We start from the raw sequence: 11,728 nt of genomic DNA on the forward strand, positions 1-11,728 counted from the left end.
ACAAAGAAGAGGCGGCACTCGGAGACTGTAATGGTCAAAATTGTATTCCACACAAACGATCCAACGTTTCGGGGGTACTTACGCCCCCTTTGTCAAGGTTTCGGGGGTACTTACGCCCCCTTTGTCACCTTGACAAAGGGGGCGTAAGTACCCCCGAAACGTTGGATCGTTTGTGTGGAATACAATTTTGACCATTACAGTCTCCGAGTGCCGCCTCTTCTTTGTAACACTATATATATATATATATATATATATATATATGGAAAGAGAGGGGAAGAGGACAAGCGCCTGATGGTGCAGTAATTTTCACACTTGGTTTAGTGACGCGAAAACACTCATAAAGGTAATCTGCGTACCAGATGAGGGATTTTGTATCATGCACATCAAACACTATTGCTCTGGTCTTCAGTCTGTTGCTCACAACAAAGGAGGGCTATAAACAAAAAACATAAAAAACACCTCTCATGGTGCAGTATTGTTGTATCGATTTGAAGGATATTCAGCACCTCTGTGGGTATTATGCATACCAAAAGGTTGGAATAGATCACAAGGAGTCTTTGTCCTCCAATTTGTAATTGACACTGCAGCGGAATCTAAACCCTGTGATCCAGGCTCTCTCTTTGGGCAGTGCAGCAGGGGTGTGAGCACACCTTGGGGGGAGATGAGAAGGCAGCGGCAGCACCCTCCACATATGGTACTCTCTGCGATGTAACGGTCGGGTTGGCCCTGTGATTTGGTAGTATTCATGTACTGCACTAACTCTATTATTGGTTGCACTTGCTTGGTGCCCACTGGGTCTTCCTCTGATTTATACACCTATTTAGGCTTACCACACTATCCCTTTAAACCGGGACACTCATGACTTGCACAGGTAGTGTAACAGGAGTCTTGCTAGTATGTGCTCTGCTACTAAAATTCCACCAACGACCGACTCCAGGCTTGTGCAGAAACAACAAAAACCATTTATTCAGGTAGCTAAAAAACAAAGATATACATAAAACAAAGATCACTGACTTTAGTATAATCTACCAGGGAGGTTAGGCCCCTGCCTCACTCCCTCTTACTTAATAAGGAACCCTTCAGGTCCTGGCATCCTGACACTAGTGGCCCAGCCCCCTGGATCAACTGTCCATAGCAGGCCTATCACCTGGACACTAAGTGCCTTCAGGAGCCCTGACTCATTGGAGAAGCTCTGCTTTAAACCCAGCACCCAGGTTCTGGCTGATGAAGCAGCTTCTTGGGGTAAGAAGCCTAAAAGACCTGGTCTGGGCCAAAAAGATGGGAACCTGGTCCATCCACACTTCCCTCCTACCCCCAGGACCACGTGTAGCTTACAGGTGGCAAATTACCTCTCCTGCCACAGTATATATACTGTATAACTGAACAATGAAAGCGGCACTAGAAGGCTTCAAACATACGTGAATGTAGTGCTTTAATTTAAGACATCTACATTTCAGGGTACCATCCCCATTGTCAGGATGATACAAGTGTAATAAAATCAGTGAATAAATACCTTAATGCCAGAGGTACTCCCCGCCGCCTCCCGCTGCGCTGCCTGGCTTTCAGTTACATCTCCGCCGGTCCTCCTGGAAGTGACAGAACTCTGGTCCATCCAGCATGTGCATTTAATCTATCTTCTAAACTGCTTACAACAGTGGAAAGTAAGGTGTTAAGTAGGGGACAGTCATTCATTCCCACCAGTGACATTGACCTACTACAGTGGAAAATAGACACCTTTAAACTTACATGGAAATTGAAATAACATTTTAATAAGCAAGAATCGATGAGAGAATGTGGGGAGGCACCACCTTTACCAGCACAGGTTAGAGAACTAACCAAACCTACCTTTGAACCTATTTCAACCAACCCATCCATTAAGACTTTTCAAAGGACGGTGTAAATAGCTGCAGATGAACCCTTCCCCAGATATTATTTGGACCTGCCTAGTGCAGAAAGGGCAGCATTGAAAAATCTAGGAACAAGGGAGACATAATTATTAGAAGTGCAGATAAGGATGGGGCGATAGTTACTATGGATACTGACAAATATAAAGCTGAATGTGTATGATTATTGTCAGCTGAAAATACTTATGGCTGTCTCACAACAGGTCCAACTACTCAATTTAAGTTGGAGTTAAATGTACTACTGGCATATGCAGTGGCTGATAATATTATCCTGCTTACTGTCAGTTAAGCTCTGTTGAATGAATATCCGATAGTTCCAGTTTTCTATGTGATTCCCAAACTTCATAAGGACCCGCTTAACCCCCCAGACTAACCAATTTTTTTTCGCCAGGGGATTGTTATGCGAAGCCTTATCAGTATAAAGTGATGTGTTTTTACAACAATGTATATAGAACACCTATACACACTTAAAGGATACATTTATGCTTTTGAAAAAACTGGATATGCTAGGCAAACTTCCTTCTGATATTACTTTAGCTTCAATAAATGTTCCGAGTCTATGTACAAGAATTAGCCATGGGGCAGGTGTGGCAGCGATTAGACATTTCATCACCAATAACCCCCTATACACGGGTCCAGATATAGATTATTTTTATATATTGATGTATATGCACAACACTTCAAGCACTTTATTAAGTAATTGATTGCAGACAAAACATTTTTCACTATAATGTTATATTTGTATGACTAATTGATATTATGAACAGTTGACATAATGTATATGTTGGTGTAGTTATTTATGTGGGTTACTATGGTTACATTATCTAGCATGCTGGACAGACTGGAGTTCTGTCACTTGCAGGAGGACTGGAGGAGATGTGACCAGAAGCCAGGCAGGGAGTACCTCTGACATGAAGCTTAAGGTTCATTGATTTTTTTAAATTTGCATCATCCTGACAATGGGGCTGCGACCCCAAAAAAGTATATGTCTTAAATCAAAGCACTGCATAATACGCCATTATAAGTCCAGGGGTACTGCTGTATAAGTCGTAGAGTGGAGAAGATGAGGATGGTCATCAAAATGAATTATAAATTCCTCCAGGAAGACATTTTTTTTTCTTTGTATCATGTTCTGTTTGGGGCCTAGATTTTAAAAGTGCCATCCTGTCTGACACTGCAGTGCCACTCCTAGATGGGCCAGGTGTTTGTGCCGCCCACTTGTGTCTCTTAGCTTGGTCATCCAGCGACCTCGGTGCACCTCTTTTTTTTCCCATCATGTGATGTTTGGGGCCTAGTTTTTAAAAGTGCCATCCTGTTTGACACTGCAGTGCCACTCCTAGATGGCCCAGGTGTTTGTGCCGCACACTTGTGTCACTTAGTAAAGTCATCAAGCTACCTCGTGCAACCTTTTGGCCTAAAACCAGTATTGTGAGGTGTGAGGTGTTCAAAATAGACTGGAAATGAGTGGAAATGAATGTTATTGCGGTTAATAATACCGTAGGATCAAAATTACCCCCAAATTCTTTGATTTTAGCTGTTTTTTATTTTTTTTTCCAAAAATCATCCAGATCTAAAACCAAAACCCAAAAGGGTGGTTTTGGCAAAATCTATCCAGATCCAAAACACAAGTGGGGAGCAAGATCCAAAACCAAAACACAAAACACGAATAATGGCCGCCACACATCTCTAGTTTTAAGTCTTCGAGTTCCACCTTCGTTGTTTAGTTATGCATCGGGGTATTCACTCCACTAAGGAAGGCACCGCAAGCAAGCATTCCAGCAGCAAGGGGACTGCAGGAGTGCCGGCTCAAAGGTAAAGAAAAATAAATAAATAAACTAATAATAATAATTTATATATATATATATATATATATATATTTATACAGCAAATTGAACTCCGGCACTTGGATCTGTCCCTATTATGGGACTGTCTTGCTCAGGTGCCCTCCTCTGGGGACTAAGTCCATATGGAACGGTGGAGCGGGCACGGTGCTGTTTCACTGGAGTCATTGTTTACATCTCTGTTACCAGGTTGCGTTGCCATGGACGCGCCCCTGGGCGCCGGTGCGTCACTTCCACGGAGACACTGGTGACGTCAGTCTGGTGGCCGGGATGGCGCGGCCAGCGGCATATGCACGTGGGGATGTTCTTATTGGGGGTAAGTGGTATTTATTTGCACAGATTGTCATTTTGCACTAATCCTGACGAAGGGGGAGACCTCGAAACGTTGATATGCACTAACATGAAGTTTGTTGCCGTTTTGAAGACTCTGAGTGCCGCCTCGTCATTGTATGCTGGTTTATATATATATATATATATATATATATATATGGGTGTGGTTCATCAAATCGACAGTATCTAGGTCGACAATGTTTAGGTCGACAACTATAGGTCGACAGTCACTAGGTCAACATGAATGGAAGGTCAACAGGGTTTCTAGGTCGACATGTGCTAGGTTGACAGGTCTAAAGGTCGACATGAGGATTTTTTTTTTCTTGGTGTTGTTTTCTTCGTAGAGTGACCGGGATCCCAAATTAGTGCACCGCGTCCCCTCGCATAGCTCGCTTCGCTCGCCATGCTTCAGGCATGGTGCCTTCGCTCCACTACCGCTTTGCTCGGCACAGATTACCGTTCCAATCGTACTCCACGTGGATCGTTAAGTATGAAAAAAATTAAAAAAATATTTTTTAAAATACTCATGTCGACCTTTAGACCTGTTGGCCTAGCACAGGTCGACCTAGAAACCCTGTCGACCTTCCATCCATGTCGACCTAGTGACTGTCGACCTATAGTGGTCGACCTAAACATTGTCGACCTAGATACTGTCGATCTTCAGACCGGATCCCATATATATATATATATATATATATATATATATATACATTATTTTTCCCATGGATGACCGGCCATCCAATTAAAGCAAGCAGGGAACCTGGGTGCCTTCCCTTTCACATGGAAATACCAGTGATACAGTAAGAAAATGGGCGTCACTCCACGTATTTTAATAAGTAACCGGAAATGTGTGGGGGCAGCTGTGACCATGTGTCTTTCACTTGCACAGGGTGGTATAAAGGTAAACTTTGTTTTATATCATATTATCCTGACGAAAGGTGTTTATAAAAGGCATTTGAAACGTTGATATTGATAATAAAGTAATGTATATACATATACATACACATATTGACAGGTGCAGCACTCCTGGCATCTTAAATAACTTACAGCTAGATGCGTCATCGCTTGGAAAGTGATAAAATGGAGAGTGAAAATGCACCAGCCAATCAGGTCCTAACTGCCATGTTACAGGCTGTGTTTGAAAAATGGCAGTTAGGAGCTGATTGGCTGGTGCTTTTTCACTCACCATTTTATCACTTTCCAAGTGATGACGCATCTAGCTCTTAGACTGATACAAGCATGCTAAGTTATTTAAGACACATGGGGGTAAATTTACTAATATTGGAGTTCTGTTTAAGATGGGATGTTGCCTACAGCAACCAATCTGATTCTACTTCTTATATATATATATATATATATATATATATATATATATATATATATACAAATAGAGGATGGCCCGGCACTCCACTCCCAACAATCACATCTGCTGCGGTGCCTTCCCAGTGGGAAATGCTGCACAATCCCAGATAGACAATATAGATGTAATAGGGCGGCACTCATACAGACTCCACAGCTTGAGCAAAAAGTGACGATTTATTCAGCCAACATGTTTCGGGGAACGTAGCCCCGTCCTCAGGGCCAGACAAAACATACCTCATAATGACAAGACTTATATAGTGAGGACAACACCAAAACATTAAGTGCAAATCATACTCACCTGCCACGAGGCGCTGCCGCCCGCCGGACCGTCCAGCCACACTGCCGTGTCTCCTTCCAGTGACGTCAGCGGCACGCCGCGTCGCAGGCGAGTATCCCAGGCAACCAAGCTGTGTACTCTGGTGGTCACCTAGGGAACATTGAATACCGAAACTTTATACAATACTGACACACAAAAACTGACAGTAATAATGTTACTAAACTAACATTATTGAACTAACAAAAAGTGCACATAATAAAATCAAGGAAGGCTCTAGTTAAGTCTGGGACTATCGTGGCTGTGAGTGCTGAACCTGACAGAAAAACTCAGTACTCCTGAAGGGTTACTAATACATGGTTGTTACGATATCTAAATACTAAAAGTAATAAAAATATTGTGAATTAAGGAGAATCAACATAGATCAGGAGGCTAAGGGAGCATAGATAGGGTCGATATAATATATCTACAGAAAACATTGCAACCCCAAATTCCCTGCACTCCAGGCATATACTGACCGGCTCCGGTGTCCTCCTCTGGGGTGCGATCCCCAATAAAGTGGAAGGTCAATACAATAGGTGGCACTCGGAGACTTGGGTGTGCTTTATTCAAGTGACATTTCGGGGATTTCTCCCCTTCTTCAGACAAAGCCAAGTGATAACAGTGAGCTTAAATACACAATGCATAAACTTACACCCTCCCTGTTTGTGTCAGTGGAGCCCAAGTCTCACCAGCCGCCTTCCTGTAGCGAGCAATTTCGGTCACGGCTGCCTCCATTGCGCTGGTAGTGCCATCACTCATCCGGCTGCAGGGACCATGGCAACCAGCTGAAAACAACAACAAGGGATGACATTACAAAACCTCACAGTGCAAAACAATAACTTATAGGAGCAGAGGCGGCATTCACATAGTATGCGTCCTCTGCATGTGTGAAAAAACATCTTATACTTAGTGCTAAACATCTATATGTAATCAAAACAACGTGCTCACATATTCTGCTATGTGATCTGTATATTAGACAAACAAACTATCTGTGGTAAATATGTAACAATAGTAGAATTAATAAAAATCTATAAAACTGTTGTAAAATATACATTAAACATACTTTTGTATCAACATAATCTACAGTATGTTAGAATAGAATAGTTTACGTTAAAGTGTGCTTTTTGGTGACATTCCCTATATTACTGCCATCTTGTAGCCAAATTGAATACCATATTTGTGTATCCAAAAGAAATACACCTTAGGGCAAATAATCAGATTCATTTTATGTAAAAAAAAAATTGTATTCTTTTTTATAATCTTTTTTTAAAACATAAGGCTACTAAACCACTAAGGCATGGGATATACTACTCTACACAAATCAGCTTATAAGAAATGACTTAATGTAAGTGATTCATTGAGGCCTTTGGGGGCAACACAATTCAGGCGGAAAATCCATCTGGATTCTAGTTGTAATAATAATTTGCCCCTATCGCCTCCCCATCTGGGTGCTGGAACGTGATCTATGGCTTTATACTTCAAACTGGCTAGATTGTGTTTATGTGCTGCAAAGTGACGTGCCACGGGTTGTTCACTGTCCCCAGTGATCAGGGCTGCTCTGATAGCTGATCTACGTTGGGTAAGACGTACTTTTAATTGACATTCCATTTTCCCTACATAGTACAGCCCACATGGGCAAATAATGACATATATCACATATTTGCTAGTACATGTTAATATGTTAATAATATGTTAAATGGTTTTTTCTCATTTAAGCTTTTTTCTTCTTGAATTTACAGTTTCGTCATGTGTTTGTGAGTCAATTTTAAGGACATTAATTAAAAGTTAAGTATTTAAAGTATGACATTTTTATAAGAGTGCCCCAGCAAGTAGAGTTTTATTTTCTTTTGCCCATTTTAACTACAGCATAATGTGGAGACCATAATTTAATCAAAGAAAGGTATTTTGATATGATGTTTGAGTGTGGAAAATTGTTTAGTAGATACTTTGTGGATGTCTCTGGAAGTGGCTGTATTTTTGTTTTGTATATGTATTTTTTTTCCTTTTTTTGTTTTTGTTTTATAGAATTTAATACATTGGATGCTATGGGCAACATCACCAGTTCTAAAAACTCCCGCTTTTGTTAATTTACCCCACAGAGTCTATATGGCGTTTAATTGCTGATGATGTGTCAATGGATTATGTACATGGACTGCAATTGCTTGTAAAAAACTGGTTTAATGACTGTAAATGTACAGTCAAGAGTAAATTATCTATCGTGCAAAATCATTCAAAGGGCACAGGTGGCAGTCTACCTCTAGAAATTCTATTTCTAGAAAGGGAGAAGAAAATACAAGAAATTATCCCTCCAGTGGCTGTTGCTGGTGGAGGAATTGATACTAGTGCTTTCAATTTCACCATTGGTTAATTTAGAGAAAGTATTTTAATGATGTAATGAGGAAAATCTAATCACATGACATAAAACAATTCCATCTTGCACGTCCTTTCTTTGCATTATGTGATGTTTGGAGCTTTGCTGACTGTGACAACAAACATTTGTATAATTAATAAAATTGCCACCCTGTCTGCCACTGCATTGTCAAAGCCCAAAACTGGAGATTAGGGCCAGTGCACATCTTTAGACTAAAGTAGCCCAGTATCAAAGGTTGCACATTCATTTCACTGCATACTGTAATTTTCTTAATTGGGAAAAAGATGCATGTGATCATAACGGACCCAGAACAATCACTGCAGAATTTACGGTTTTTTAAACATGATGTTTCTCTTGATGTGTACTGTATTTGTTTAATGCCATTTTCAGTGGGGTAATATTACAAGCAATCAGCTAAATAGCAAAATTGCCAGTGTGTAATAAAACAACTGTTATCATGGTAAGACTTGCAATACATACATTACAATAATATCCAGGGACGGCTCCAGAGCTCTGTCTATGTTAGATAGACAGTACTGTCTATGTTAGATAGACAGTACCAGTGGCGATTCCAGAGCAAAGGCTGCAGCTCAGTTCAAAATTCAAATATGGGAGGCCCTCCAACTGCCCGTGAGTCAGTTTGAAATTGCAGTTGGTGACAGTTTGTGGCTCCACTATTTGAAATTTTAACTGACCTGCAGCCTTTGCTCTAGAACCACCACTGGTACTGTCTATCTAACATAATATAAATAAATAAATTAAGTATCTAATAAAAGTCATTCTTAAACTGTAAGCACCGTTTGACTTTACAATGAAGATGTCACACATGCGCAATGGCGGTTTTGAAAAGCAACACCTGGTGGACGAACACATTTATTGCACTGACCAGAAAAACAAATCATTACACAGCAACTGAATATGCTACACTGCAGCTGAATATGCCTCCCTGCGACCAGGCACAGGCATACTTAATACAATTAGTATTTTGCATAACATGCCACACGGAGGATAGATAAGAGTGGCTACATCTGTATAATGCCAGAAACTTGGTGATTTTCTGTGCATGCATCAATGCACGTTTCTTCAGGAGAGGTGCCCATGGACATCTATAGCTGTTACAATAAAATCATCAGTAGATGAACTCTAATTTTTGAAACCAGATATGAAATGTGCCATCTGATTTCAGAATTGTCAGATGTAGGGATAATTTGTTATTTTTATTAGACTACTACACTTGTAAGAAAATTCTGTGTGACGGGACTATGGGGTATATTTATTATCATGCTTTAAACCTGATGATTGCATTTATTGTTGCCGCTTGTAGCAAACAGAAATCAAGAATGTATCAAAAACACACACGCACTGGAGCCCATCCCTGCAATGCGAAGGATTAAGGGGGGTACTGATGGGAGGGATGTGTGCTGAGCGATCTTAGCACAGACCGCTCAGCCACATCTCTCCTCCTGCTCAACACAGCGCAATGTGCTAAGAGGGGGAGGGGGGGGCGGAAAGGAGGCCGCTCACTTCACACAGTGGTGAGTTGAGCAACCCGCTAGATTGAGCCTGTGCTTAAAATCTAAGCAATCTAGTCAGATTGTTTAGATTTTAAACACGGATCTCTCCATGTGTACCCCCCTCAAGTGATCACTCCACTTTTAACACTTCTCCTTTGCGCGTGTGCCTGCGCTCATTCCACTGCACTTGTGCACAATTCACATCCCTGCAAATGTTGTTATGTGTAAACTATAGGCTATAATGTTTAATTCCATTTGAAGATTATGTTAGCTCCTGGACCAAGCTCAATAATTGAAACTATGGAAACCTATGAGGACTGCTTTTCCAGCCGGAAATGGGGGACAGCAGCAGCTCCAAAATCTGTAGTGTTCCCTGTAGATACATTCAGGTGGTAATTAATACTTGTGAGTGCACCCAGAAAATGTGTGTTATTTGGGGATATGAAGTAGCAAACATGTTTTAACACCTTCAGTGGCAAGTTTTTAATTTAAAAACACACACTGGGGGGGGGGCTGTTTTTAAATGTCAGTGGGAGAGGGGGGAAGGTGCAGAGGGCGCAACTAAAGGGACATGGCGAGTTAATCGCCTGACATCGCCAGCAGGCAACGCCCGCGGGGATCGTCAGCCCCAGCACTGATTCCCGGCTGCTTTGTGGCACCCGGGAATTAGCATAATGATTTTACTGCTAAGCCTGCCCCTCAGCCAATGGGAGTCCTGGGATCGGGCTAAACTCCATAATGAAGCATACTAATTCCCGGGCGCCATGTACACTGCACGGCTGTCCCTGAGATATCAGTCAGTAATATGCATGGAAATCTTCCAGGGTTGCCAGCACTGTCATCATTGGCAAGCCCGGAAGATTTTCGGGCATGCCACTGAAGGGGTTAATTTACACTGAACATACAGTAATGTTAATACACCTAATGGCTTAGAATTGGATAACTGAGAGCATTGTGAGTTATGAGGCTCTGATCTGAAGACGACACATTCAATTTCCACCTAGAATTATTGTAATGTACATCTTTAGTAGAAAAAGGATGACACAACCAGGTTTAAGGTCAATGGAAATACCTGTGGTGGGGAACAGCAGGAAGTAGGCCAGACAGTAAATATAGGGGGGTTAGCAATGCTCCTAGGGGTGGAAATAATCTCTGTGCTCCCTATGTCAAGTAGAAGCAAAAACCTTAACTGCCCAACAGCCTACGAGGGCAAAACAGTTCACCATTGGTGCCAAATCATCAATGGTTGATAACTATTGATGGTTGATGGCTATACCAATAATAGAAAAGTAGAGGTAATCACGTTAATGCAGCCTGGTTCTCTGAGGGCTTCAGACTATATCTGTGCAGAATAAAGTCCATCACCTTACAACTGTTCTTATTTTACCTACAGCTAAGCAAACGAGATGAGTAAATAACTTACATAAGTATTTCCACTACCAGGATGAGAATTTAATAATAAATGTGGCAAAATGACAGCATAAATTAAAAACAAACATAGTTCATAAGAACAGTAAACTAAGATTAATCTGGCAGTACATAAACTTCATACAGGTGGATAAAGTACATAAACGATGCTATAAATGAGAAGTTGTGGAACAATAAATAAGAAGTGTGTACAATAACTGCCTGAGGCTAAACTCCTACTGCTCAGTGTTGGCAGTAATGTGAGCCAAAGCACAACCTCTGGGCAGTCTGAAAAATCCCAGCCATTTGTGAGCAGTAGGACATTATAATAAAGGCAGAACAGGCAATATTTAGGGTCAAAGGATAATAGTGGGAGCTAAGCTACCCTATCCATTCAAGATTGCATTGCCGGCTGAAAATGCAGAAAGGACCTCTAGACTAAAGTAGCGATGAGCGGGTCTGGTTCTCAGACAACCAGACCCTCCTGAACTTTAGGATTCGACTACTGATCTGAGATTGGCTTGGGGTTTCCCGCCAGACTCAGATCCAAAAAGCAAAGCAAAACGTCATCATCCCATTGTCTGATTCTCATGTGGTTTTTGATTCTATAAAGGTCCCAGTGACCGGTGCAGTTTTTACTCCAGTATGTCGAGTGCACTGAACGGACATGGCCGCAGTGCTGA

The sequence above is a fragment of the Pseudophryne corroboree genome, chromosome 9 (assembly GCF_028390025.1).
Source record: "Pseudophryne corroboree isolate aPseCor3 chromosome 9, aPseCor3.hap2, whole genome shotgun sequence".
Lineage (NCBI taxonomy): Eukaryota > Metazoa > Chordata > Amphibia > Anura > Myobatrachidae > Pseudophryne > Pseudophryne corroboree.